Genomic DNA, 23608 nt, shown 5'->3' on the forward strand with positions numbered 1-23608 from the left:
TCTGTTGTGTGCCCCCAGGCCCTGGGGACCACCACCTGTGCGGGGCTATTTTACTTGGAGGGGTGCTGCACAGCCCCCTCTGGAAGCCACTGATGGCCCTCGGGAGCGCCACCTCCAGGGCTGGCTCCTGATATGTCCCGGGGTGCCCACCCCCAGGACATAGCTGTTTGCTCTGACTTGGTGGGAGCTTTGACAGCTCCCACCAGGTCAGAGCAAGCACTCTGCTCGCAGTGAGGGAGAGCGGTCAAACAGCTCTCCCTCACTGTGAGCGGAGGTTTCCTCTGTTTCCCTGCCCACGGAGATGCAGGCAGGGAAACAGAGGAAACATTGCTCCAACAGTGATGGAGCTGCTTCAGCAGCTCCCTCTTTGTACAGCAATGCCGGCTCTCACAGGAGGTGGGAAGCTGGCTGGGACCTCGGGAGCCTTCAGGCTTCCCCCACGATCCCCAGGCCACATGGCTAAATTAAAAAGTTAGGCTGGGATTTTAGGGGATAGGGTCCCCCGGGCCGTGGTCGGCCTATGGGGGGGCACACTTCCTCCCACCCCAAAAAATATATATATTTAGGCCAGGTCCCAGTGGGTGGTCAGATTAACGTATAGCAATGAAAATTACTTTATGTTAAGAAAACATAGAAATTTACTGAAAAAAACAAAGGTTACAGGGACGGTATATTTAGGTTCACATTTCACATGTGCAAAACCAGTGAAATTCTGCAGTTATAGTTACCTCAGCTAACTATAATGTGTCCCAATAATGCACTGCTCATGACCTCACCAAGTACATCACTCATGACATGGTTAGTGACATCACTGATGGCATCACTGATGACATCTCAAATGACATCACTGATGACGTCAATGATGACATCATCCAGTGAGTGTAAGTGGTTGTATAGATGTGTGAGTGGGAGCGGCTGTACAGGTGAATGGGTGGGTATTTTCTTGTGTGGGTGAGTGACAGAGTGTGTTTGTGACTGTATCAGTGAAAGTGAGTGGATGTATCACTAGGATTTTGCATACGTGTGTGGATATGTCAGTGACTCTATGGGAGAGAGAATGGATGTGAGAGTAGCTATATCGGTTACTAACTGGTTGTGTCAGTGTGTGCATTGATAGTGAGTGGATGTATGGGTTGCTGCCTGGGTCAGTGAATGGGAGTGTGAGTGGTTGTATGGATGAATTAATGGATGTGTTAGCGACTGTATTAGTGAGTGAGTGGGTGAGTTAGTGACTGTATGGGTGACTAAGTGGGTGTATGAGTGACTATATACATAAGTGACATGCTGTATCAGGGACAGTATGGGAGAGCAAGTGGATGTGTTAGTAGTTCTCAGTAAGTGAGTTGGTGTGTTAGTGTCTGCATGGGTGACTGACTGGGTATGTCAATGATTGTATGGGTGAGTGACTTGGTGTGGTAGTTTTACAGGTGAGTAACTTTGTGTGTAAGTGTTGGTATTGGAGAGTCAGTGTCTGTGTCTGTGACTAAATAACTGAGTGTGTGGGTGTGTGACTGCTTGCATGGGTGAGTGAGTGGTATATTAGTGGCTGTGTGGATATGTTATTTGTTTTTGTGAGTGGTTCCACAAGTGTATGAGTTGGTGTCTGAGTGACTATGAGTGTATGAGTGGGTGTTTGAGTAGGTGTGTACCTGTATGAATAGCTGACTTAGGGCCTCATTTGCGGTCAGAATTACCCAACCACCAAACTCACAGGGAGGAGGTAGCTGTCATACCATTGCCTTCCCCACTGTCGTATTGCGATGTTCCCACCCGGCTGACCAGTGGGAACATCGTATTAAGAAATTCCCGCCAGTCAGATCGGCAGGAACAGTGGTACGGTATTAGTCTCTGCTCGCTTATGGCAGCCCAGGCCAATACGGTAGCACCACAGCACCCTCGGAATCAGCACTGTCTGCAAAACAGACTGTGCTTATTCCGAGGGTGCTGGCAGGGGGACCCCAGCAGTGCAGTTACCTGTGGCCCCCAGCACAACCCTTCTGCCAGCCTTTGCATGGCGGTTGTACTGCCATGGAAAGGCTGACGGAAAGAGGACTCGTACTTAGCGCAGCGGTGCTGAACTCAGCACCACCGTCAACCCATCAGGAACCATGTTCCTGGTGAGGACGCCGGTCCCATGGTGGTCCGACTGCCAGGGTCGTAATGTGACGGTCTGACCGCCTAGGGTGCAGCGGTGCAACCGCCACTGTGAGTCTGGCTATCCTTAGACCGCCAGACTCATAATTAGGCCTTTGGTAATGTATGGTGAGTGAGTCGTTATGTTAGTGGCTGTGTGAGTGAGTGAGTTTGTATCTGTCAGTAGTCTTATGGGTGTATGAGTGAATGTGTGAGTAGTTGTGTGTGTGGATGTACAATTGTATGGGGGTATTCATGGATGTTTGAGCTTTTTTTATGGATGATCTCATTAGTGATGTATTCAGTGATGTCATTTGAACTGTCATCAGGATGTTATCAATGATGTCACTGACCATGCCATAAGTGATGTAATATGTAAGGTCATGAGCAGTGCATTATGGGGCGCAAGTCATAGTTAGCTGTGTTAACTATAACCATATATTTATATATATATTCACTGAAAAAACAATGGTATCAAAGGTGTATATATATATATATATATATATATATTCACAGAAAAAAACAAATTTGACAGGGATGTTCTAGTTAGGAAATAGATTAAGAAACAAACATAAAAATTCACTGAAAATAAACAACGGTTACTTTATAGTTAGGTTCTGACTTTACTCGTACAAAACAATAGTAATTCTGCAGTTATAGTTATAGTTCTTTCAAGTAACTAAAACTTGTGCCCTGAGGTAACTATAACTTTCCATGTGCACCAAGAATCACTGGGCCACTGGGCCAATTTTGTGAAGATTTGTCTAACGTTGCCCAAGATATAGGCAAGTCAAAAGAAGACTTATGTCTTCCCCTGCAGTGTCAGGTATCCCAGAAAAGGACTTTTTTTTTTTTTTAAATAAATGAATAAATAAATAAGGAGGAACCACAGGGGAGCCCTTGAGTGCTCCCTCGCGGTCCCTTAGAGCCCATTAAGTGCTAATAAAAGTAATATGGAAAAAAAAGAAAAAGCTGTAGCTCAATGTGAAGTTTGCAAACCTTCACACTGAGCATTGGGGGTTTGAGTCCAGCTTGACTCGTAACCTTTTTTTTATAATAATAAAGCAGAAATTATTATATTATTTAACAAATACTTTTTTATTTTTTATTTTTTTATTTTAAATTGTACATAAATAGCTAATTCTAAGTATATCAGACATCAAAGCCTAAAAACTCTATATCTCTCTCCTTCTCACTTTCCTTCTCTCTCTCTCTGTCTCTCTTTCAATCAATTCTTCCACTCACGCACCCACTCAGACACTTACGCACCCACTCAAAGACCCACTCAGACACTAATGCACCCACACAAAGACCCACTAAGACACACTCCCACCCACTCACAGACTCACTCAGACCCTCATGCACTCACTCACAGCTCCAGTCAGACCCACATGCACTCAGTCAGACCCAATGAGGCAGTTACGCACCCACTCACACACCCATTCAGGCTGTCACACACTCATTTACAAACACACTAACTCCTTGATTCATCTACTCACAGACCCGTGCACATACTGATGCACCCACTAAAACGCTGATGTACGCACTCTTACACCCAGACAGACACTCTGACAGACACTCTTACCTCCAGATGCAGCCTCTCTCCCCTATTCTCACACCCAGAGAGGGTGAGGTCAACTTCCGCCGTGCATGCACAAAGGGCCGTGAACATGATCGAGTTGGGTGGTTAGGGGGTTAGGGGGTTAGCTGCAGGGACTATTGTGCATGGGAGAAGGCCGTGCATGGTGCAAAGTTTGGTGCTTAAAGGGGGTTGGCATTATTGGCCTGGTCCACTGAAAAAAACAAAGGTTACATGAACATTATAGTTAGGTTATGAATTTACTCGTACAAAACCATAGAAATTCAGCATTTATAGTTAGAGTTATTTCAAGTAACTATAACTCATGCCCCCACCATACACAGTTTTTCCTTCATTAAATTGACTGTTAATGCTTCATTTATAATTTTAAGAAAGTTATAGAAGTTGTCATGAGTGCTGTAATATCTGGGGTAATTAGCAGTGCATGGTGAGGGCGTGAGTTATAGTTACCATAGGGTGCCCGTTATAGTTACTTGAAATAACTCTAACTATTACTGCTGAATTTCTATGGTTTTGTAAGAATAAATTCAGAACCAAACTATAACATCCCTGTAGCCTTTGGTTTTTTAAGAGAGTTTCTATGGCTTTTAACGTATAGTAAGTTTAATTGCCATACGTTAATCAAACCACTTCCACGTATGGCCTGTGGCCAACCCACTATGCCTACTCAACCCTGAACAGCGAGCGGCCTTCAGCTGCATAGATTCTTAATTCGGACCATTTACTATGATGTTGTTGTTCCATATGTTTTGCCACTGCATTATTCTATCTTTATTTTTGGTGGCTCTTACACGTTCAAGGATTCATTTTTTCAATTCACACAATGTGTTTCCAATGTATTGCAAGCCACATGGGCATTTGAACACGTAGACCACATAGTGAATTTTACAAGTGGTGTTTTGTCTGATTATCAATTTTTGAATTTTGCTGTGATGAATTCCTGTTTTTCAATTGCAATTGTAAAGGCTTTGCACTGTTTGCACTTCTAAAACTCTGGACTTTTTAACCATTTTGATTTCTTGGCTCTTTTAAAAGTTATGTAGGGATGACTGCACATTAGATTGACAACAGTTGAATCCAGTTGTCAATGCTTTCTCAGAACCTGGCCTAGTTGCTTTGCTTCCACTGAGTAGGTTGCGATTAATCGTATAGTTCCTGTGTCATCTTTGCACTTTTTCCCTCTTACAATTTGCGCTGTTTATTTGTTTGGTTTTGGCTAACCCTGTGCTTATTACATGTTTGTGATACTTTCTTGATTCAAATCATTTGACAGTTCCCATGTTATGTTTCTCAGTTTTATTTTCCTGAGAGCAGTTTCTTTCGCCATAGGAACTCAGAGAATCCACTAGGCAGGCCCATCATATCTGCAAAAGGATCACTGTTTGAACCAGTGTCAAAATATGGTGATATTTTCCTTGCACCTTTTGTAAAATAAATCTCAGCTCATATTGGGGTACACCATAATGTGGAAACAGCAGATCTGAAAGTTGTGGCAATACTGAACTGGGTTTTAGCAGATACAAAGGGTTTTATCAATTTGAGTGCTTGCTAAAAAGAGTATTCACAAAGGGTGTGTGGGGAACAGTGTCGAAAACTGCAGAGAGGTCAAACAAGAGAATAACAGAGTTTCCTTGAACTAGAAAAAATCTGAGTTCGTCAATCACAGACTCTAAGGCAGTTTCTTTGGTATGTAAAGGGGCAGGAATCTGACCGCGAACAGTAAGTCAGGTGGTTGTTCTCTAGATATTAAAAAAGTTGCTTGGGGATGGCTATTGCTTTCTCTTGCTGGGAAAGGAATACAAGAAATGAGACAGTTATTTCTGAGGATCTTAGGGTCAGCAGAAGTTTCGTAAGGTAAAACAAGTCTGCTTCTAGCCATCTTGGATAAAGTTTGAGGTGATGGTAAGGTTACAGATTTCTGCAAGAGCTGGTCTGAGGTCCTTGGGAGCTAATTCTGCGATGCTGGGGACTATGGGTCCAAGGGGAGCTTAACGTGGTTGACTTGAGGGGAGAGAGGACCTCTTCATTAGATAAAGTGTGCATATCCGACGAGATGTCCAAGTAATAGTGGCCTTCCCAGGGGTATAGAATCCAAGCAACATTGAGGAGGGAATTCAGCCTGAATAGTGGAGATTTTCATCAGGAATGAGTTAGTGAAAGATTTGGAATAATAAGACCTTTGTGCTACCCAAATGATATGCTATTTGTTTTTAATCTCAGTTCTACAGGCCAGTTTATCCCTGGGATTCTATGAAACATATGTCTGGTGTCTGGCGATTTGAGATTATATGAACCGATTGCAAGACAACAGATGGTGCAAGTCAATGAGAAATAATGTTTTCAAGGGTGCTATTGCATAAAATGCACCTGGTATCCGTGAATTAAAAGAATCAATGGAAGAAGTGATTCTAAAAGTACTGGAGACAGGTGTCCTCCTAAAGGTATAGGTTAGGTTGTCAACCTTAACTCTAGCCCGGGGATTACAAGATGGATCTGGATTTTGGAGCCAGAAGAACATTACTCATATGTGGACGGAAGTATAAAAGGAATAGCCAGATGGCTACACCAAATCATCAGAAGAGGAGTACATTTTCAATGTTTTTCATTAGTAAAATTGAGATTAAGCAAGTGTCCAGCTCTATGAGTAGTGTGATATAAATCAATGAAAGGGTTCCACTGAGAGGGCTTCCAGTGTTTCTACCCGGGCAATAGTGTCCGGATTCATAGAGTCTTCAAGATGAAGTTTGAGACCCCTCAGGATTATGAGCTTAGTTAATTTTAAAATAAGGGGATCAAAAAATTCAGAGAAAAATCCCAGGAACTTTGCTTTGGGTCCAAAAGAGCAAAAGATAAAACCAGCAGAACGACCAACTGGTGGTAAAAGTAAAATGGATTCTAGAAAGGATACGATTGGGCTGTCCAAACTCATGCAGGTCTAGGAAGTACTTTATATATTAGCAGTGCCAGCTCCCAATCTACCTTAGTGGTCAAGATGAAGGATAGCCAAACTGGATGGATTGCAGAAGCAAAGTTGTGGCTTGAGGACTTGTGCAAGCAAGTTTTGGTTAAGAAAAATTGCATCTGGCTAATGTGAAGAAATAAAACCAAAAACATGAAGTAGATGTTTGGATAATGATTTTGCATTAGTCAGATATCCATTAGGAACAGACTAGACGCGTGGCATATCTGAAAGTGGCACAGAGGAGCAGGAGAGGGTTTGACATGAGGCAGAAGTGAGTGCTAATCAATTAAACAAGTATTGATGGCCATTGTAGAAAAGTGACAGGCCTTACAAGACACAGAAACTTCAAGACTATTGAAAGTCTATTGAAATTCATGGGGCAGTCTAACGGAGCCAAGAGAGCTATGGTCACTGGCATTTGGAGCAATTTAGTTATGGATGGTTGCAGATAGGCTTGTCTTCCGGACAAATAGCTGCAACACCTAAATATGCAGCCGTGAAATAGAAAATCATGTCCTGAAACATGGAGACGTGTAAACCAATGGGGTGTAAGAACAAAGGGTGAGGGAATAAGAGCTAGACAGGGGCCCAGCAACTCCTGAAATAACCCCTGTAGGAAATTACCATTGTTTGCATGGTGTACACCAGACTCTTACCCTATGTACTTTTGCTGGCTGTAGAACTCCGTGCACTTTACATGTGCTGACTAGCAGTAAAGTGCCTCTGTTCACCATTTTAACATGACTGTATTGGCATAACCCCAATTGACATATTTAACTTAGCTATAAGTCCATAGTATATGGTACTAAGGAGCCCCTAGCGCCACCTTGCCATGCCCTAGCATCATTTTTTTTTAATGCTAAGGCGGCGTTAAGGAGCCCTTTCTCCCACGCCGTACCTATAAAGTGGCGCAATGCTTGCATTGTGCCACTTTGTAAACCCTTGCACCATATTGTGCTTGCACCAGGCATAATGTATGCAAGAGGGGCGTTCCGAAGCAGGGAGGCTCGAATAAATGGCACAGTGAAATTTAGATTGTTTCACTGTGCCCTTTTTCCACCATTTTTTATGCCTGCTCGGAGCAGGTGTTAAAATGACACTCCCATTTTAATCAATGGGCCTCCCTGCTTTGCTACACTAGCATCAACATGTTTTACGCTAGTGTTGCAAAGCGCCACAGGAGCCTAAAAAATGCTATTGTCCTAGTGACCGCAATGGTGTGCCGTATCATAAATATGGCACAACCATTGTGTATTTAGGGGGGGCAGGGGCGATGCAAAAAAAGTGGCGCTTCGGGACCAATGAGCCACTTTCTTGTAAATATGCCCATAAGTATGACATGGGTCTGTAAGTTAAATGTCACTAGTGGACTGTAGCACCTATTGTGCCATCTGTTACAACAGCAGTGCAAACATGGCTTCAGGGCTACTATTATACCCTGACTGCAGCAGTTTTTAAACTTCAACTCAACCTGTCAAAATAAACCCTTTGAACAGGTCTAAACCTTCCTTTTAAATATGAATAAGTTGCCTCTTAGTAGGCCTTATTGCCCATTAGGCATGGTGCCTGGTATTGAAAAGAAAGGCAAGGTAAAATATATTATTCAACATGTACTTGCAGTGACTAACATCTAAAAGCTATTTTCTCTGTATGATGGCTGGCTGTTCCATAAAGAAACACAGGGATGCACTATTACATTTAATAATGCAGTTTTGTATAAAAAACACTTAGAAATGCCCTTCTAGACACTATAACGTTTATTAAAAGCCCAATTTATTAATGGAGTCACATTTGTAATAAATATTAAGAAAAATGTACTTTTAGAAAGTTACCTTTTCCCTCTCTAAATCCTTTGCAGGCCAAGTTGCATTTCCCTCCATCTGCAACTTTGTGAGTGCTCAAACCTTGAATGAGATATAAAAACTGTTCCCAGACCAGAGACGTAGGCATGGATGTGGGAAGGCGTTTCTGCTTCTCTGGCAGAATGAACATTTGGGCAGTGCCCAGAAACGTAACTTCAAAGGGGGTTTCCAGTCCCAGGAAGATGTCAGGTGACACATACACAGGTCCCTTCTTAATTTCCCCAGTCACAGGCAGATGTCGGGTGACACCTGCACAGGCCCATTCTTAGTTCCCCCAGTCAACCAGGCTCCAATCCTAGTGGAAGGCAGTTGTACCCAGATCTGGCTTGAAGTGAAAACAGAGGAGAGTTGCTCATTTCCCTAAGCACACAGGCTTTACAAAAGGTTAGAAGGGTTTCAAAATCTTGGATTTAGGCAATTTAGGCCTATGTGATTGTTTGCAGCTGGACACACAGGAAATGCTGCTAAAGTGGGTAGTATAACCCCTGGGAATCTTTACCCATTCGATAGAGAAAAACCAAGAATCACTCCCACCCACAGGGTGGAGGCAGGCATAAATGTGGCAAACTCAGTACCCTACTCAAAACAATGCAAGACCTGATGAAGATCAAAAGTATACTGAACCTGCTATCTGAGACCTGAGAAGAGCAGTGAAGGTATGGATCTGCTCCCCCTTGTAGCCAGAACAAAGAAATTGACTCCAAGGGACATAAGGCTGACTTACTGTTGAGGCTGCAGGGACACAAAATGCTACAATAGACCTTTCCTGCTATGCAATGGCCATCTGACCAGTTAGAACTGGACCTGCAGTAGACCCTGTTGTTGGCTTCTGCTGGAGTGAGTCCTGACCTCCAAGTGCTATTCCTGGGGTCCTGGAACCCTTGCCTGTGTCTAGCTGGACTTCTCTTCCCACACCTGAAAACCAGGGACTTGGAAACATTTTGGATCCAAAGACCTCCAGAGGACTGGGACAAATTTACCAAGCTGATCTGACTGGAGTTTGTTGCTCTGGGTTGAAGGTTCAGGCTTCCCTCACAGAGAGCATTTTTGTACCATCTAATCTGATTCAGCTGGACCTCACGGAGAAGTAATCCCATCTTGTGAAGCCCTCTTTGGCTACAACCTGAAGCCTTGCCCTGCTGGTGAATCAGAGCTCCAAAAAAGTAACTAAGTGACTGGGAAAAAGCACCAAAAAGTATTAGGGTAGGAAGGGTCCTTCCTTGGGTGCGAAATTTGAACTTCTCCCTCTTAGTTGTCCACCAAAAAGCAGCGGCTTCACCGGGACCTCATCTAACAGACATGCAACCTCTTTGAGCCCTCTTCAGCTACATCCCCCTACATTGAAGATTTTGGACTTCAATTTTTTAGTCTAAGGGCCTCATTACGAGTTTGACGGTCCTGTGATGGCCATGTTGACGGTGGCTGTGTAACCGGCAATCGTCTGCCGGAGCAGACCACTGTATTAGGAGTTTGGTGGTCGTACCAACAGAAGACTACCAGCAGTTCGCTGCCCCTGCCAGGCAGCACAGACCACTACGGTCACAAAGAAGCATAAACAGGCCGGTGGAGCTTGCGTTGCTGCCTGACCCATTACAAGGTTGGACACCACCAATGTGACCGTGGCGGTCCAACCACCATGTATCAGAAGGTGGAAACAGACAGTATAAAGGGAGACACTGACCTGCAGACACGTTCGGAGCCACCATTGAGCCCTTTCAAAATGTCATGCCGCGGCTCATACTAGCCGACAGACAACTAAATCAACACTGCCATGGATAACAGCAAACGTAAGAACAAACACCTACCTGTATCATTAACCCTTAAAAACTGCACATAGCTCTGGCAAACACATCACAGTGGGGCAGCAGCGACACATTTCATACAATAAACACTCAATGACACACAGCAACATGCACACACACACACAATATGCACACTTTGGGCAGCACACTAACACTGCACAGCAACACCACACAAATACATATGGCCACACAGCTCAGGCACAGGGATACTGAAGGCTCCACAACATTGTCACACACAGCAACAACAACACACCTACAGCACATATACAATCACAGCTCGCACACTTACATTCTACAATGGCCAGGGACTGTCTGCACATGCAGCATACATACCTATTGATGTTGCATGCAAGACAAATTACACCACCTTGAAACAATCCTGCAATGGACACACACATCACACCACAATGGAAGCACAATGGAGCACACAGTAGGCAGGCAAATAGATAAAAGAGACAAAGTGCACCATGCCAACAATATCTGTACAGTTGGGATGCGACCATCAGGAGCATACGGGGAAGGAGGCTGCACTGAGACACATATCACTTTGAACAGGCCCTTTAAACACATGTGCACAGGAAATGGCCCCACATGAATCTCAGGGACAAACAATACCAAAATCTAATGTCATGCACAGCTACACAATGGGAAGGGCAAGGCAACAAGGCGCATGCAACTCCAACGCCATGGGACATACCTCTACATGAACTAACTGCAATGGGGACACACCTAAATGGCACATGCACACCCAAATGCTAAGCAGCCTTACACAACTGAACAATCTCCATGACTGCACAAACAAAACTCATTAATACACATATCACATGTGTACAATAGCCATATCAGGGGACAAGTCCGACACCATCCATGCCCACATTGCACAACACAAAAAGAAATACTTACCATACCAAATAATGCTCAAAACCATGAAACCAACATTGCATATACACACACAGACACAACACACAACATATACCCTTCCTTTGGGGACAACAGCACTGCATACAACCCGAAATACTGCAGACAACAGCACATGGAGCAGTAAGCAGGCACAACCACACACAACTGGATGCACACAACCCAAGTGACTCAGTAACAACATCAATCTAGCAAAGGAATTGTAGGACAAAGGTATAGCCAACAAAATCAACTCCTTGTCTTTAATGCCAACGACAAATTTGGCACGATCTATCTACAAAGGCCATTGGCCAGTCTAATCAAAGAATAAATCATGGGACAGTGCTGTGCCCCTGCCTGACTCCTGACTGCCATGTAACCTCCACAGTAAGGGGCATCAAGGGGGTAGGCAGGCACCTCTGGGGTTATCTGGTGGGGTACATTTTAAGAGGGGGGGGTTGGGTTTGGGCTTGGGAGGGTGGGGCTCCTTTTTGGGAGGCTTGGCCTTCTTCTTGGGGAGAAGGGGTATGGGTCTTTGTAGGGGGGAAGGGGAGGTATGGGAGGTGGAATTTAGGGGCTGGGAGCTGGATGGGGTATCTTGCATTTTGGGTTTGGGGCAGGGGGTGGAGGGAACAGGGCAAAGGTCCAGGTCAAACAAACAAAAAGTTTCTTAGGGACACAGGGACAGTCATCAGAAGGGGGTTGGGATTTGGAGGTCGAGGAAGTTGTTGTATGCTGTGTTGGTGTAGATGTTGTGCGTGTGTGCTTCTGGGAGGTATGCTTGTGTGTGGTGTGTGTCTGTTGGGTGGATGAGTGTGTTTGTGTGCCTTTGGGGAGTCTAAGGTGAAGATGCTTGGAATGGAGTGGTGGGTGAGTGTGTGGCTGTTGTGGTGGTGACTGCAGGTTGGCTGGATGTGGTGGATGTATGTATATCTGTAGTTGTGGTGGCTGCAGTTGTGGTGGATGTCTGGGGGTGTTTTGGGGGGGTGTCTGTGGGTATGATGGGTGTCTCAGTGACTGTTGGTGTTGTGCCTGTGGGTATGCCTAATATTGCATGTGTGATGCTGGGGGTGTCTGGTGAAGTCGTGATTGTTGTTGTGTCTGTGGGTAGATGTTGTTTGTTTGCTTGTATGCCGGTGTGTTTTGTGGGAGCTTGTGTTTGTGTGTGGTCCATTTGTGTGTTAATGTGGATGCATGGGGATCTGTCTGAATGCTTTGGGTAGGCAGGGTAAGGGGGATTTGGATTGGGAAGAGGGAGATGGAGAGGGGACGCAAGGTGGGGGATAACTGGCTGCTGCCAGTGAGGAAGCTCTCTGTAAGCCAGCCATTGAACCATGAATGCTTTCCAGGAATGTGTTGGTTTGTTGTCATTGGGTGACCAATCCCTGGATGGCATTCACAATGGCTGACTAACCCACAGAGATCATTCTCAGGAGATCAATAGCCTCCTCACTGAGGGCAGCGGGGTTACAGGGGCTTGCAAAAGCGATGCCCACCCTCTTAGGTGAGTGGGCATGGCCAACTGGGTGGGGAGCAACAGGGAGGGTGGTGATAGAATGGGGGTGGCAGGCAAGGATGGTACTGGGTGATGCACCAATGAGTTCACAACCACTAAGGAGTTTTCCACTGGAGGAGGAATCTGATGATGATGAGGATGGTGTTGTGGTCTCCCCTGTGGCATGCCCCTCACCATCTGGGGCACTGGGTTCCCCTGTATCAGTGGGGTCTTGACCCGAGGTCCTGTGGCCAGATGCTTCCCCACTTGGCTCTGCCCCATCTCCTTTGCTTCCCTGTGCTGATGCTGCAAATACAAAGAGAAATAGGGTAATCACTTGTCCATGATCACACAGGAACAACAGATGTGATTAGCAAACATTACCATGATGTCAAGTTGGACCCAGCAACAAATTCTACCTAAGTGGCCCACACATGTGCAATACCATATGCATGAATGCCATCTGAACTGTCAACAGTTGCCCAAAGGAAAATCAGGATCTCACACAAATACAATTGTATGGCTGATGTTGTGCAATCACAATGGCCGTATAACCATCAGGAGACTTCATCACCCTCAAAGCTTTGCCCCATGGTGCAGACAATATTGGTATTCAAGAGAAGGCCAATACAAAATGTATTTCCACAGATCCCACACAAGGACATGCACACATCTCTTTGTCACATACATGATGACCCAACAATGGACTCGTGATACAAAACTATGCCATGTTGATGATAACAGTACAATATCCTGGGGAAGGTGACATGGAAATAGACAGGTGACATTTGAAATATATCAACAATGTACAAGTCACCAAGTGATAGTTGTCCCAATAGAGTCAAGGATGTGTAATTACTGTTGCTCAGATAGGCCACACATGCTGCATAGAAATGAACACTGTAGACATCGCATGCAAGATGTCAGGAAGAGATGTCCCCAAAATACACAACACAATGAATCAGCAAGCACCATGGATATCACCATCAATGTCTGGCACACCTTACAATGGCATACTCTGGGTGCTTAAGTAGAAGCCATTAGTCCATTGCATGTTGGAGAGACACAGACATTTGCAATGCCTTTTAGAAGGTCCTCAACATGTTGCCCAATGGGAAGCTACATTACTTTCCCCATTTTGCTTATGCAAACCCAGATGTCTGTCTGTGGGTGCCTGTACCCAAACATGTGATTTCAACATAACTGCAAGTCACTCCATGATGCATACCAGAAGTCAGGTTACAAACCTTCACCATTACACATGTGCACTGCACTTTTCCATCTGATGTCACATCAAGGGCATAGATATTTACACGGCAGGTCTAAACTCTAGGCCTCCATGTCATGTCCCTTATTACTACTACAGGTGTACATGCCAAATGACATGCCATGATGGGTGAGGGTATGTGTCAACCAATAAACAATGGTGACACACTCCTGTCTGCGGTACAGCAAGAAATGTACCCTCGTTGTGAATCTACTTTTTGCCATGCACATATATGTGAAGGAATACAGACATCATCCCATCAACATAGGTAGACCATGCATGAATCTGCAGCTTACAAATGTTTTCTAAAGAGAAAGGGACACATGCTGATATGTATGCACAAGGAATGTTGTCAACAGTGATGGCACACAAATCATGTCAATGGACATTTCCCACTTACCAAATAAAAGTAGTGACCTATAACTGCATCCAAAGAACAATGCAAGCCCTGTCACATGTATGTTGGAGACCTACACATTACAGACTGCAGTGAGGCATCAGCACCCATCATATCCTGAGGAAAACTAGCTTCTGGGTGGCAGACGCCAGCATAAACAATTACCCAGACACATGGCAGAGGACAGTGATTCATCATCTACTTACCTTGAACCTACTTGCTTGGAACACTGAAGAGTAGTGGTCTGTTGAATAGAAATTACACTCACTACAACAACAAACACTACATGATTGATCAGTGTACACAGTCATATGTGGCCCCTGCAGAGCGAGTGGTTTATAGATTCCACCCAATTGTGTCCTAGGTCTCTGGTCCAATAGGCAAGGCATATCAGCAAACAGCACATGACATGTTAACACAAACAATCTCCCATCTACTGTGTGACACATGGCTCTTCCCTAATTGTCAGGGGGAGCTGTCAGAACCTAACTCAATCACTTGGCATTGGGGCAGGCAGGAATATGCCCTGTACTTAATCCCTTGTGGCTGCTGTGCTGCACTCAAATGCCCATCAAGCTCCGAATAGAACACCACCTGGATGCAGGCCATGGGGGGGGGGGGGGGGGGCGGCTTATGGTCCAATAGGCACCTGGCCCACGTTGGGAGGACAGCCCCAGCTGGGCCTCTGTAATCTTCAGGGGCCAGCGTCTGAGGGCCTTCCGCCTTTTTTTCTGCAGTGGGTGCTCCATCAGTTGTGGACCCCCAGGGTCCACACTTTCTTGGTGATGACTCGCCATATCCCCTTCTTTTGATGGGCATTGACTTGCATGGATGCAAAAGACAAAATCAAGAGATTATGATCACAAGTTTCATCACAAATGGTTGAGCCACATACATGTTAGAAACAGCAAGCTAGAACTTTCCTATTTGTCAATGATGTGACACATACAAGCCAAGACGTACAGGGCGATGAATACAGACATACACTTTCCAATCTGTAGACCAACCTACTACCCTGCCCAGCCCTACAATGACTAAGCAATCTTACTGACATCATGTAGCCCATGCTCTAGCAACCTGGGTGAGATGTGAGACACCAGAAGACACATCACACTTCTGTGGCATCTGAAGGGTAAACTCCTCAGGGTTGAATGAAACAACACATTCACACTATGTGAGGGTAACTCTCTGCACACAGTCCCTACAGGCTACTGCCAGAGTACAAACTCAAACATCACATATGGATAACCATGAAGGGTTTGGACTGGTAGGTAGAGAAAGCATCTTCCCTGTCCATGTATGGACATGTGGACTAACAAATGGGGTTTTGTGGTATGTAACTGTACAACAGAACACTCCTTTGGAAATATGTGTCCATCCCACAGAGATGACAGCCAAAAAACAAAGGCATGCGTTGTACAGTTTCTGCTACATGACCAGACTACTGAGTCACATATCACTGCCTTCCAGGAATCAACACATTGTCTGCACTGTGGGACTGTAATTTATGCAATGCGCCTGTACTGGACAGATATGGCCTATGGGAAGGTGACACCAGGGTTGTGGGAGTAAGGGACCTGTCATGAGTTGAAGACACACATTGACAATGAGGCAAAATGCACATATGGGCTAGCTTAATAACTTACCACTATACCCATTCTTAATCAAAACAAAGGAAGGAAGCATGCTGGCCAGGATTTTACACCAGAGCCTCATATTGCCTACATGATAGGATCTGCTGGGGTAGAGGGAGTGGGCACAGTGCCACAGTTGCATAGCCACAGTGACTCCACCCCAGCCTAGACTAGGACCCATACTGGGAGATACATTTGTCTGGCCCTGGTCTCAGCAGACCGAGCAGACTGAACCTACATGCCACTCCATTCCCATCACTTCTATGCATGACAGTACATCATGTAACCAGCAGCAATGTGGTATGTGGTGTGTGTGGCAACCTGAAGGGGACAGAGAGTCATGATATGACTTGTAAAACAACAGTTTGGCAAAGGCAAATGTGTTTATAAATCTCTGTGGCGCCATACACTCTCAACTGATCCATACAACATGCATTCTCAGGTCATGCTGTCATGCACATACATGTTGTCTCACATATACAACAATTATGAAGAAAGAAATGTCAGTGGATGGCTGTAATGTCACCTCACCTAGGTATGTGCACCCAACACAAGGTGGATCTGGGAACACAGAAAACGCACACACCACAATGGGAATGAACTCAATATATGGAAATGGCCACCAATACCTACAAATTGGTCATCTCATTGATGCCACACAGACTGCACCTACAGGCACAAGAGTAGTCAATCTAGCACCCATGGGCACAATCTAGCCTGTGAGGAGGGAAAGGATGGTGAAGTACAGAGAAAAATGTGCACATGAGGCATATACCTGCTCCTCTGGAGTACCATAGAGCTGTTCATACAAGGGTAGGACCTCAGAGACCAGCCTCTCCAGCTCCTCTGGAGAGAAGGCAGCAGCCCTATTGCCTGCTGGCTGAGGCATGACTGCTCCCAGACGCGGTACACAGCAGCTCAGTAGTGGAGGTCTTGCTGGCAGCAGTGTCAGGAGTCAAGTGAGGGAATCTGTGGAAAATGGCAGTCACGTCCATCATGTATGCAGTTTTCAGCAGCGGCGGACACCGCCATGGGCCTGCAACCACCACTGGCAACAACATTAGACTATGACTGTGTCCGCCGCGGTTGCAACCACCTACTGCCATGACTACTTCCACCGGTAGTTGCAGGATGTTCCTAATGTCCAGTAAAGTAGTTCAGTCATCCACCATTTTGGTGGCCTAAAATGCTGTATTGGGCTTCACAAACTGTATCACACCTCCAAAATTGTTGCCCTGACCTCACAAACATGCTAGTCCTGTCTTGTTGTGTAGGCCCTACTCCTCAAACATAGTTGTAGTATGTTGCAGGGCACAGATGGCATTTTACAGTGGGGCACAGTCCACCCCCATCAAATGTCATTTTTGTGATTGGGATATCCAGTCACATTTCGAGGGGCATTTGTGATGCACATCTTTGAGTTAGGTCCGGATACATGATGTGTACACATGTGTTCCAAACCATGGAGGTCTCATGTGACCCTTGTGTCATTAGCAGCTGTGATGTATTCTGTTTGTCATGTTCTTCCCTTCTAAAATCTCTTGTCACATGTTATCATTGACATGCATCATGTATGTAGCTGGAGACACAATGACTAAAGTCAGAACTCATTTCTTGTCATACATAGGTACCCAGGGAGAGGGAGGATGAGTCAACCACCTGTCTACTGTCCACTGCCAGACCCACAGAGCATGGAAGATTGCCATATCATACTCCTATATTGTTTAAATCGGCAAACAATAGTAGACATATGTCTTCAGTTGGAGCCAGATCTGATGCCAGCTATTAGTTATTCAACCAGCATACCACCCATTGTACAAGTCATGTCTGTATTGCACTTCCTAGCCACAGGGTCCTTCCAACATACAGTGGCCCTAGCTGCTGGCATGTCCCAACCTATGTGCAGTCTGGTGTAGAAGGATGTCCTCTCAGCAAAGTTGAAACACATTGACAGCCTCATCCAGTTTCCCCGACATGAGGATTTAGCCCATGTGAAGGCTGACTCTTATGGTTTTGCATGCCTCCCACATGTGGTGGGGGCTATTGATGGCACACATGTTGGTTTGGTCCCAAAGCATGCTAATGAACAAGTAAACCACAACCAAAAGAACTTCTATTCCATCAACGTCCAAGTTGTATGTTTGGCGGAACTATACATTTCACAGGTCTGTACATGTTATCCGGGTTCAGCCCTTGATTCCTTCAGTATGTGGACCAGCACGATCCTCCAGCTGATGTCACAACTGTACCCAGTAAAGGCCTGGCTGGTTGGTAAGTCACATCTGTCCTGTTTGTGTGTGTGCAATGTCTGGTGCCACAATTCTGATAAGAGGGACTAATTGTTGCACATATGTCTCATTTCTAAACCGGAGACTCTGCCTATCCAAACTGTCCATGGTTGTGAACGCCAATAAGGAATTCAACTATGCCAGGGGAAGTGTGCTTCACTGAGGCCCATGGAAGAACAATGGCAGGTAGTGAAGCAGGCTTTTGGGCTCCTGAAGGCCAGATTTCACTGTCTGGACTGGACTGGTGGAGCCCGCCTCTACTCACTTGGAAAAGTGTGTATGTTCACTGTGGCATGCTGCATGCTCCACAACTTTGCCCTAAGGAGGAATGTCCCATACATACCAGAGGAAGAGCAGACTGCAGTGCCACCAGGTTAGGCTCATGAAACATGTAATGCCAAGTAAGGATGAGTGTGGTGAAGAGTTGAGGATGAGTGTGGTGAAGAGACTTGCAGGAAGATCTCATCAGCAGCTACTTTTCTTGAGTGTGAGTGTAAGTATGCCATGTGATGTAATGACTGACTGTACGAAGAACTGTAGCTGTTAGAATGTGTTAGAATGTGTTTAGTAGAGTGGTTTTGCAAGAACAGGGAGCTAATACTCTGCAAAGCCAAAGGGCGTCTGAAGATTCAGCCTATAACATATCCCCATCTTGATGCAGCTACATCATTTGTGTCAGTCTCATTGCAGGTAATTTCCTTTCCAGATGCTTGAAATATGAATTGGGTGATATGATTTTTTTCAAGCCCATACTCCTCGTTTTGTTTTTGTCTAGTTACCTTCACCATGACATCCTCATGTGAGCATTTCAGAGCTGTGACATTGGCAGGTTTCTGATGCTGGTCTGGCATAGGAAGGGGACATGGATTGTTCCAGGTAACATATGTCAGAGATTTGGGGTATGTGAGACAACCTGTGCCAGGCAGCTTGGACGGTGTTTGGGTGGAGGTTCTGAAGTGCAGATTGCACTTGTTTAGTGCATTGTGGAAGCTGATTGCATCATGTGTGTGGTCATTTGGCCATCATGTGCAAGCAAGGCATTCACCCTTCACGTAGGCTAATCACTCTTCTTGCATGACCTGTTAGTAGCAGTAAATGTGTTTCATCATTGCAGGCCATTGTGCCTGTGCCAGAACACTGACATATGTTTGTATCATACCAAAAGGTGCATGGTCATAGGGTCAAGCTGGTGTCACCATCCACTTTTCTGTTTGCCTGTTCTACAGGACAGTGTCTGACAGGGCCCTTCCTTCTGTGGTCTGAGGGGCTGGACCTTGGTCTGTGTACCTTGACACAATTTGAGTCAGACATTCTTGGTTATGACAGTCCAGACATTTTGACAGCCTATGCGCTGTACAGTGGAATAAAATGTCTGGTGTGTTGTGCCAATGCCTCCTTGCACTAGAATCTTGTGTCTTCATCATTTGCTTCAAATGGTCTTACATCTCTACATAGCAAATTTGAAGCAGAAGCAAGCAGACACAAACTTTGGGATAGGTGGTATTTATTATAAATTTGTGAACAGAACAGAAATTCACAATGACGGAACAGAATAGTTAAGGGTTCAGTCATGGCAGACTAAATCATTGTAGTAGATGCCACTGCATTGTAAGTCCAAAGTCCAGTGTTCTCCTCCCATTGGAAATGGAAGGTGATTGAGGAAAAGTCAACAGAGTGAACATGTGGAACACCAAGGAGGTAATTTGGAAAGAGATCACTTGCTGACTGTGGTGCCTTGCCATCCGCACCTCCCAGACACTTTGCTGGATGTTCCCCGCTTGCATGGGGGGTGATCTGTGCTACAGAGGCAGGGGTGTCTGAGGCAGATTCTTCCGCTGGTAGGACCTCCCTCTCAGTGTCCGGCTCCAATGTTGAGGGACATGCCAAGGGAAGCGGTGGAATCTTGCTGTTGATCCCTGCTTAGGGCGGGGTTGATGTCCCTCAGCACCCCCATTAGGGACACCATGGGGGTCTCCTCAGTGGCTTCTGTATGGCCAGTGGCAGCACAACATGTTGATGTGAAAGATACAATGTTGCTGGCTGCACTGCGACATTTACCTTCAATCATTTACAGTGACATTTCATAGAGACCTTGTACATAGTTGTTCCTTTGGAGGAAATGGGCTGGGAGTGTCAACTAGCCACCAGTGTAGGCCACAGTGGCTAGGCAAGTTAGGTTTTTGGCCATTTTGAGGTATAGTTGAATGTGATATAGGCAGGCCGAAGAGTTTGAAGCCTATGTGACAGAAGTCATCATGTGGTTAGTGCAGTGTTAATGTGCGTGCTGCCAATACCAATCTGGTTATGCCTCTTACAGCCTTTGGGATCATTGTTTAGCATGCTGGATAAGCTGTCCTGGCTGTCCTAAATGCTTTCATCTTGGGTTAGTATGTCAGGGTGGAGCTAGGTAGGCAGACACATCTCAGAGTCGGGCATGATCTGTACGCTGCTCACTCCCAGGGGAGTGAATCTCAAATGAGACTTATCAGGCAAGGGTATTTGATCAAGTGACCACTGGTATGGTTTATTGATAGTTGGAAAAACAGTGCCTCCTGGGAGTCAGAGTAATGTCACTGTCTTCACTACACACACCTGACAATTTACATCATCCAAGGTTTGTAGAGTTCATTTGTTTCTTCTCTACTAGATGGGTTTGGGCAACTGAACACTGATTTTAGTTTTGGAGTACATGGTATAGATAGGCTTAGCTTTCCAGTCTTTCCCACAACTTCCAGCAGTTCACAAATACTATTCACCCAGGTGAGTACACTTCAATTGGGATTTCACTGACATGGCTATTTATGCATATTGACCCTGAGCTTGTGTCTAGACTGTGTGTAGGCTCCTTGCCTTAGCATTCTTGTCATTCATTCTACTATATACACCATACAAATGGTATCCACACATCTGGGTAACTTGACATTGAGAGTTAGGAAACTGTGCTCTTTGATCATATGTACACTGTTCTGGTGTCTGTAGTCAGAGTAACAGTGCCTCCTGTGAGTTCAAGTCAGGGAGGTCTAGGTACTTAACACACCTGACCAATGACATCCCCAAGGTAAGCACACTTCATTTGAGAGTTGACAGACAATGGTATTTTGACAAGGGTATACTGTGCTGGTGTTTCGAGTTGCAGAAACGCCCTGCTGGGAGTTGCAGTCTTGTCAACCCCTGTAGTACACACACTATACATATGTGAACGCCCACAGATGAGTAGACTTCAATTGAGACTTACCAAACAAGGGTATTTGTAGCAGTGAACACTGGGCTGGTGGTTGGATTCACAGACACTTCCTGGCCTTTGCTGTCCCAGTAGTCCCTGTAGTCTACACACTATACAAATATTGTTCCCCCAGGTGAGTATACTTCATTTGAGAGATTACCAAAAGGGTCTTTGGAGAAGAAAACACTGTGCTGGTGTTTGGAGTTACAGAAACTATGCCTGCTGGGAGTTGCATTCTTGTCAGTCCTTGTAGTACACACACTATACATATGTGAGCCCCCCAGGTGAGAAGACTTCATTTGTCACTTGCCAAACAAGGGTATTTGTAGCAGTGAACACTGGGCTGGTGGTTGGATTCACAGAAACAGGACCTTCCTGGCCTTTACAGTCCTGTCAGTCCCTGTAGTATACATACTATGCTCATTTTGATCCCCCAGGTGAGTACACTTCATTTGAGAGATTAACAAAAGGGTCTTTGAAGAAGAGAACACTGTGCTGGTGTTTGGAGTTACAGAAACAGGGCCTGATGGGAGTTGCAGTCTTGTCAGTCCCTGTAGTGCACACACTATACATATGTGAACCCACCAAGTGAGTAAACTTAATTTGAGACTTGCCAGACAAGGGTATTTGTAGTAGTGAACACTGGGCTGATGGTTGGAGTTACAGTAACAGTGCCTCCAGGGATTTGCAGTCCTCTCACCCCTTGTACTATGCACTCTATACATACAGATAAACCCAAGGTGGGTGCACTTCAATTGGGAGTTCACATACAGGAGTATTTGGAGGAGAGAACACTGGGCTGGTGAGTAGGGTAAAAGTAAATTAGGGAAAAGATGAGCTGTGGGCATGCGTGACATAGCATTTTGGTGACATTTTTAGTGTTGTCACCTATCAGACTCCAATGCCCCAGGTATTCCTGTCAAGCCCTCAGGATGCAGGATGGTCAAGACTTTCTCCTCACAGGGAAAGGGGTGCAATGGGGCAGTGGGAGGGCCACCGTCAGTCTTCTTGGCCTGAAACTGGTGCCTGGAGACTAGGGAAGGGCCCTTGCACCTGAGGTTGTTCCACCTCTTCCTGGTGCTCTCCCTGGTTCGCAGGGTGGTGCCTACAGCATTCACTCTGTCGATGATCCTCTCCCATATTTCCATATTCCTACTGAGAGGAGTATGCTCAACTTGTGCTCCAAACAGTTGTGGCTCTACTCTTATGATTTTATCCACCATGACTCTTAACTCGTCTTCAGAGAAAGGGGGATTTCTGGAAAGTGACATGATGGAACAAACGGGTGGGAGTGACTTACTAAAGAGGGAAAGTGCAATAGGGTGTGAATGGACAAAGTGTGTGCAGGGTGATCAATGTGATGGTGGGAAAAGGGGTGCCTAATCTATGTATTCTAGTTGTGCTGCAGTGTAAATGCAAAGGATTGTGGTGGGTGAAGGGGTGTGTTTTATAGTGCACTTTGCAAGTGTGTTGAGTGTGGCAATGTGTGTCAGCTATGTTGTTTCCAAATCCACCCAGTGTGCCATTGTGTAATACCTTGGTGACCGCAAACTGCCACGGTTTGGACCAATATTGTCTAACCATCATGGGTGCCTGCCACTGCGTCTTTGGACTTGTAATACGCTCACTGGTTGGTCACTGTGCTGTCAGGGCTGAAGGTTGGACTGCCTATTTCCGGGCCTCCGCACCGCTGCTGGTGTGGCTTTTTTGGTTGGTGGTTAACAGTCCTACCTGTTTGACTCGTAATGCGGCGGTCGGTAAGACCGCTAACATGGCGGTCTTTTTGGGACAGCCAACATGGCGGTCTGCGCACCAAACTCATAATGAGGCCCATAGTCTTAGGTCAAAATCGAATAGCATTTAAAATAACTCTTGCTCACCTTTTCATAATCAGCATCCATAGATTTACCTAACCCCGATAACACTCCACTCGTCTTTAGATACCACAACCCTGCAAAGATACTGGAGAGAGTCCAGGCACATCAGTTTAAGTCATTTGTGGAAACTGGTATTACCCACCACAGTGCATGCCTGCCTTGCAGCTATTT

This window comes from Pleurodeles waltl, chromosome 9, assembly GCF_031143425.1.
Source record: "Pleurodeles waltl isolate 20211129_DDA chromosome 9, aPleWal1.hap1.20221129, whole genome shotgun sequence".
In the NCBI taxonomy this organism is placed as follows: Eukaryota; Metazoa; Chordata; class Amphibia; order Caudata; family Salamandridae; genus Pleurodeles; species Pleurodeles waltl.